Source organism: Salvelinus sp. IW2-2015, unplaced genomic scaffold (assembly GCF_002910315.2).
Source record: "Salvelinus sp. IW2-2015 unplaced genomic scaffold, ASM291031v2 Un_scaffold1754, whole genome shotgun sequence".
Taxonomy (NCBI): domain Eukaryota; kingdom Metazoa; phylum Chordata; class Actinopteri; order Salmoniformes; family Salmonidae; genus Salvelinus; species Salvelinus sp. IW2-2015.
The window spans coordinates 189846-197011 of record NW_019943135.1 but is presented as its reverse complement, the minus strand read 5'-3'; positions in this window follow the sequence as shown (position 1 = coordinate 197011).

Below are 7166 nucleotides of genomic sequence, written 5' to 3'. Positions count from 1 at the left end.
TTTCTCTCTTCTCTATACCTTCAGAGTCCATGGTGCAGTATAACCCGATCGATCCTCTATGTCAAGCCAGGCACACATCCATACTGTACATTGATCTCTATAAGCTCGCATTCGATTGCAGTGTACTTGCCCTCTGATTGGAAATCAACACAACCATTCAATGTGTACAGACAGCGGTTTACAACCAAATCAACCACAACCATTCAATGTGTTACAGACAGCGGTTTACAACCAAATCAACACAACCATTCAATGTGTACAGACAGCGGTTACAACCAATCAACACAACCATTCATGTGTTAAGACAGCGGTTTACAACCAAATAACAGCCATTCAATGTGTTACAGACAGCGGTTTACAACCAAATCAAACACAACCATTCAATGTGTTACAGACAGCGGTTTACAACCAAATCAACACAACCATTCAATGTGTTACAGACAGCGGTTTACAACCAAATCAACACAACCATTCAATGTGTTACAGACAGCGGTTTACAACCAAATCAACAACGATCTCCTAACGTTACATCTCAACAACGATCATAATTAAGAGTGCCGGTCTGGTCTGCTGTGTACTGTAGTAGAAATCATCAATTTACTCCGTGCATGGCCGAGAACTCTTCAGAATGGTTTAGACTAGGCACGGTGGTTTAATTATTGCTATTGTGACGCCCATAAACTCACAGTGCCTTAATGAGAGAAACGTCACGCCAGCCAATTTTGGTAATGATGTCCAATGGAAATATGTGTCTAGTCGTGGATGGGCCATGAGGTGAGACAGCAGAGAGCTGGCTAATTGAATGTGGTGGTCACAGTAGTGTAAGTAGCAGCTTATACTGGGAGAAAGAGGACAACAAAGCATCATGAGAAGCATAGAGAAACCATTAGCCCTATGCATCCAAGTGTGTCCCTGCACAGCCACACACACACACACAGCCACACACACTTAGTCAATCAGAGGACACACATGCACACTCACGATCACACACACACACACACACACACTCACACAGGCACAGTGCACTCCACACACACACACATACTCAGTCAGAGAAGCAGGACTGCTGTGAACATTAAATGATGCTTTTGTTTTGAACCCTGTTATTGGCTTAATGGTTCAGCAGTAAATTCTCTTCCTCTCTCCATGAAGGAAGAGTAGGAGGATTAAAAACACTTTCAATGTCATTACAGCTGGGATTTCAAAGGCACTGAAAGTCTCCAAAGCAGAGTTCCTTCACTTTAAATCTTTCTCCAATTGTAACTGAAGCGTCATTTATTCAGGACAGCTATATTAGAAAGGGAAAGCTTCCTCACTTACAAACTGCTCTGCTGTTAGCAGATGAGTCCACATACAAAACAAGGAATATGCTTGGTCAGTGCTTGACTTAGACTTGTGTTTGGGATGTACAGTACAGTCTGGGCTTTATAGTGGGCGCGTTCCTCTGACGGTGGTTCCTCTGACGATGACGTGGCATGCAACCATTGGTATATGCTCACAACGTCTGAGCAGAGGAACGCCACCATTTACATTTGAGTAATTTAGCAGGCTCTCTTATCCCAGAGAGGCTTACAGTGCAGTCATCTTGAGACTTACAGTGCATCATCTTGAGACAGCTCGGTGGGACAACCACATATCACATGCATAGAAAGCACATTTGTCCTCAATTAAGTAGCTGTCAGTAGAGTCAGAGCTAGAAGGGGGGTAGTACAGGAAGTACAGTACAGTATAGGCCTATATAGTGTTTGTATATGATGATCAGGAACAGACCTCATGGTTATACGATGATCTGAAACAGACCTAGGGTTATACGATGATCTGGAACAGACCTCATGGTTATACGATGATCTGGAACAGACCTCAGGGTTATACGATGATCTGGAACAGACCTCAGGTTTGACGATGATCTGGAACAGACCTCAGTGGTTATACGATGATCTGGAACAGACCTTTAGGGTTATACGATGATCTGGAACAGACCTCAGGGTTATACGATGATCTGGAACACCTCAGGGTATACGATGATCTGGAACAGACCTTAGGGTTATACAATGATCTGGAAACAGACCTCAGGGTTATACGATGATCTGGAACAGACCTCATGGTTATACGATTGATCTGGAACAGACCTCATGGTTATACGATGATCTGGAACAGACCTCATGTTATACGATGAGAGAGAGAGACCACATCCAAATAATGCATGGCTGGTAGACCACAGCCTGACATTTTCAAAAGATCAACAGCCTCTCCTGCATTGATATTTCCAACAATGCAACGCATTTAAGCACAAAGGGTGATTAATACAAAAGCCCACTGCTCTAATGGATGATCATTGTACCGATATGTCTGATTCAGATATGGAACAGAACACTAATAATAATAGTAATAATCATGGATTGGATTTATATAGCTCCTTTTTACCAGTCAAAGYGCACTACGACTCTCATTTGAGACCAGGTCATTGCTTAACTCGCTAATGAAGTGTTTCGATGCTAACCAATCGATAACCATCAATACTTATTTTATTAATTTCGAAAACACACATTTTGTTTACCCTAAGTTTCTTTAAGAAATTCCACTCCACCACTTCAAGGACTAGTGTCCTCTCTAAAATGTTGACGCTATCCAGAGTCGACAGACAGGCAGGGGTGAAAGAGCTCACTCAAGGAGAAAAGGGAATCGCTATCAGCCCATCTGCACATTCACTGAGCATTCACTATAAACCCCGGACACCTATGGCTTTAGCCAGGCCCATGGGAAGGTCTGGAGAATTTCTAAGCAGCGCTCRGAGGGGAGGGCTACTGAAGCAAGGCCAGACAGAGATCTAGACACAGCACAACACAGTGRGGTCCTTCAGGCACTGCTGGGTCAGACTCTGTGGGCCCCACTGGCTCAGTGTAAAAGTTTCCTCCCTGTAGGCACAGATCTAGGATCAGTTTTACCCTCCCTTAATCCTCACCTTAACCATTAGGGGAGAAATTACCCAAACGGACCTTACATCAGTGCTGAGGGGTGACCTCACCTGACTTCCCTAACCCCAAAAACTACTTGGCAGCCCTCCAAACCTCCATGGCCAAGCTCCGAGTCAGTCCCTGTATGGTCCAGTGGAGCGAGGAGGCTGCGAGTGGAGCCAGGCTAGCCAGAGATGGCTCACTGCCTACCCAGGGACAGCTCACTAAGCTCAGGCTGTGTCCCACACCTCCAGCCCCTGACTCCCTGGGCCCTGGAAGTCCATCTAATRACAAACCAACAGCATAGTGCTGTAGTGTAGCTCGTAGGCTATACTGTAGGTGCTTTTCCCAGGGCGTTGGCCATTGTGTGGAGGATCAATGGGACACGTGAGTAGAATGTGGAGGAGGGTTGTCTGAGTCAGTGAAGCGAGGACTTTGATGGGTGGAGGGGCTGTAGAAGCCAAAGGAGAAATGTTGCTCCTTATCCCCACAAATCCCTGTTGACGTTGACGGAGGGAGAGGGGAATCAAAGTCTCTTTCGCTTTTCCTCTTTCTATCTCCCTCTCTCTCAGGATAATTTCTCCTCTCCTTTAGGATATGAGAGTAGGAGAGGCTGACAGTTTGCCGTGGCCTCAGAGGCGACTGTGCGGGCTGACACTCAGGAGCACAGATTTCCCGTCTGCTGTCCCCCCCTTACTTTCCCTATCCCTCTATCTGTCTCCTCTTCCTCTCTTCCGCTCCCCTTGCTCTCATACTCTCCCTTGCTTTTTATCTGCTCTCGTTCTGCCTCCCTCCATCTCTCTTTCTCTCCTAAGCGAGTCCCGGGAGGGCAGCAGCAGGGCCACATTATGGATGCAGATTCAGGCGTAAAAACAAAGGGGCCAGACGTGTGCTGGTGCAGTGGCTGGGAGATAGGGATTCTGCAGCAGCCAGGGCTACAGGAAATATCCTACAGGAGAGAAGAGCTTGGAACCCTGACCAGACCAAATGGCTTCAATGAGGAAGTGAAACGACCAGTAAGGAGAAGGACAAGGACACAGTAATACGAACTCTGTGACCCAAAAGGTTTAGTGCCGGCTGTCTTCATTTGTCTCAACTTTCACATGTAATGTATCTTTGATGAAGGCAGATTTGAAATTCTCTCTATGTGATTCTATTTTGAAGAAAGTCCTCAAAAGGAATAAAGGAATGACCTTTGAGGCTGGCTTCTCCATGACTTTGATTAGGCCCAAATCTCATAATCACTGACCATTCTGACTTCTACATCTAAATCCATGACCGTCTCATTTCTTCTCGCCTCGGCTTTCTGATGGTTGACTGAAATTGCAGCAAAAGCGTCTTGGCATCACGAATCAATTCGCTGGTCACGCTTTCCCACCATTACCACCCTTTCCTGCTGCATACAGACAGAATCCACACCATCGACCCCTTTAAAATGTCCCTCTAGGGCCTCTGTACTGTAGTCTCCCCCAGTGTGGAGAAGTTGCTCTCCTCCCTTCCTCCTCTAGTGACATTTGTATAACCATCCAATTCAGCTAAACACATGGTAGCAGTTTAGAGTCCTTTTCAACTTTATAGATACCTCTTTATGTGTGTGCTGTGCTGTGCAGTTCCGCCGCTGCACCGCGGACTTTGACAATTCAGAATAACCTTTGTGTTTTCTTTCAAAAAATTGCTTGTCTTAAAAAACCCAGGCCCTTAAGCCGCCGTTCGCAATCCATTTAATTAAAACAATACGATAAATTACAAGCAATGCTATCAAGGGAGTGAGAAGTCAACCGGACGTAGCTAAATTATGACCTTGCGCCGGAGTCGAGAGAACATTTTAAGGGGATATCATGACACATGCATAAATTTAAGGCCAGAAGTGCTGATGTGTCAATCATTCGCCGTCCAGAGTGCATGCGCCAGACGGCGTGTACAGAACAAGTCCATATTTCATGCTCCGTGGGAGCCGCTATATGTAAATTCATGTGGGCATCATGGATGGGAAACAACATATTTGGATGGCCTGAAACGTATGTTACAGATCTTGTATGATCTTTGTGTTGCCTCAAGGTAAGATGGAATCACATACGTTACATTATAATAGTACATGTCATCACAATATATCACAGTACGGTTACAATATCACTTCTATGGGCCTATGTACTGGCCGCCTAATCAATATATCTTCCTACGGTATAATGAAAAGAGACTTTTGAGAAGGAAAGATAAAGTTTTTTTAAAAAACTTCTCCTTGTGTAATCTTCTTGGTCCCTGAAGATGCTTGTGAGTAATGCCATTCTGTTTATGCGTAAGCCTCAAACATTCCAAATCCATCATTTCATTAAGCCCTAATCTGTCAACAGTCTCACATTTCAGCATGACTTCCAATATATTCTTTCCTGCTTTCTCCAAACCCTGGTATCAATTCTGATGAGTCCCTGACAGGAGGATGACATGAGAGAAAAGGTTATACTGTGTGTGTGTGTGATAGAGAAACAGAGTGAGAGAGATCTAAGTAGACAGCGAGATGTGTAAGAGAGAAGGAATATGTGTGCGTGTATAAAGGTGGCCCAGCTAGGGTGACAGCACAGGGAACATGCTGATGAGCTCTCCCGAGCACTGATCGTATAATCTCTCCCCTCTTCTCCCTCCCTCTCCCTTTCTCTCTCTCCTTCTCTCTGCAGGTATTAGGCCTCCTATCCCAGTGACTGACACTTTCCTCACTCAGGCTACAGTATTTGCATTCATAATGACCGTGGCACCTGCCTGGACCAGTGGGAGCTGTCACAGCGCACCCTGAATCATGTGAGCCGACGCACCGTAACTTGGACAGACTGGCCCTGACAATAACATTTTCAACAGTGGCCTTGTCACAAAATGACAATTTTAATGACACAGGCTACCTCTGCAACACTTAACCAAATTGACTCAGGATGGCTTCAATCATATTTTCTAAAAGAGAGGGAGAGGGGAGAGATGGGGGTTCCGTCTGTAGGAAGTACCATAGAGTTTGACGGACGGATGGATGTGTGGAGCTGTCAGGATTGGGATGTGTCCCACTGGGCCTGCTCTTGCACTGCACCCTGGGATACTGGGGTGACTGGTTGGGATCCACACTGAGTCTGTAAATGACAGGAGGATGGAGATGGGTTCACTTTGAATGTTGATTGGTTCAGAGTGGTGCAGTGGTGGGGGTGGACGTAGACCCCCTGCTATGGATCAATGGTGCAGGGAGACAGATACAGGACTGCAGAGTGGGTTATATGGAAATGGACTAGTGAGAACAGTACGTACTTAAAATATACATTTTATCCTATAATGTGAGATGATTATGAACCTCAATATACAGTAACGGTAAACTCACTCACTTTTGTACATCGCCTTGGTCCGTACAATTGACCTTATTTTAAGTGCCCAAAAACGTAATACTTCCAGATCAACTGTAATGTCAATACCATTGTAAAGCACAATTCTCCCTTTCCAACAAAATTAATGACATGATCTCCAAGCTGCCCGTTTCTGCATGATTCAAGAAGGCAATGAGCTCCGTCGGGTCTTCTAAAAATGGCGGGTGGGGAAGCGAAACTAATGCGTGGTTTGTGAGAAGGAGAGGAGATGTGTGGGCAAACTGCTTTTTTTCACTCGATCTGTCCAACTTATCACCTTATCGCCTCTAAAATGTAAATAAAACACTATAAAGAGTTTTATATAATGTGTCATTACATACCTATTTGAAGGTTTGTGTCGAATTTGAATCTGGTTTTTAGGGCGGTGCTAAAGTGATCTTCAGAAGTAAACAGCGGCTTTGAGAATCATGATCGCTTGCAGTGATGATGCAAAAAATGACTAGGTATCCATTCCCCTTACCTCCGTCACTGTCCATTTCTTGTTTTTAAACGATGAGAGAAGTGCTACACCTGGTGGAGAGAGATTGTAAGACAGAAATAGTTGCTTTATGCGAGCTGTACGTTACGGCATGATACGTCACGATGTAACGGGGGGTCAGTTTTTTCAACTTTTCTCCAATACTATAGAGCCATCACCATGTCGATCAATGCTTGAATAGAAACGTAGTTCACACCCCCGATTTTGAAGTCAACACAGTCGCTACAGTCCCATTTAGTGTTCTTTGTAGCCTCGTATGAATGTCGCGGTTGCACACATTTGTACGGAATGGGTGAGTTTACTTACATAAAATATAAATGTTATCCTATAATGTGAGAA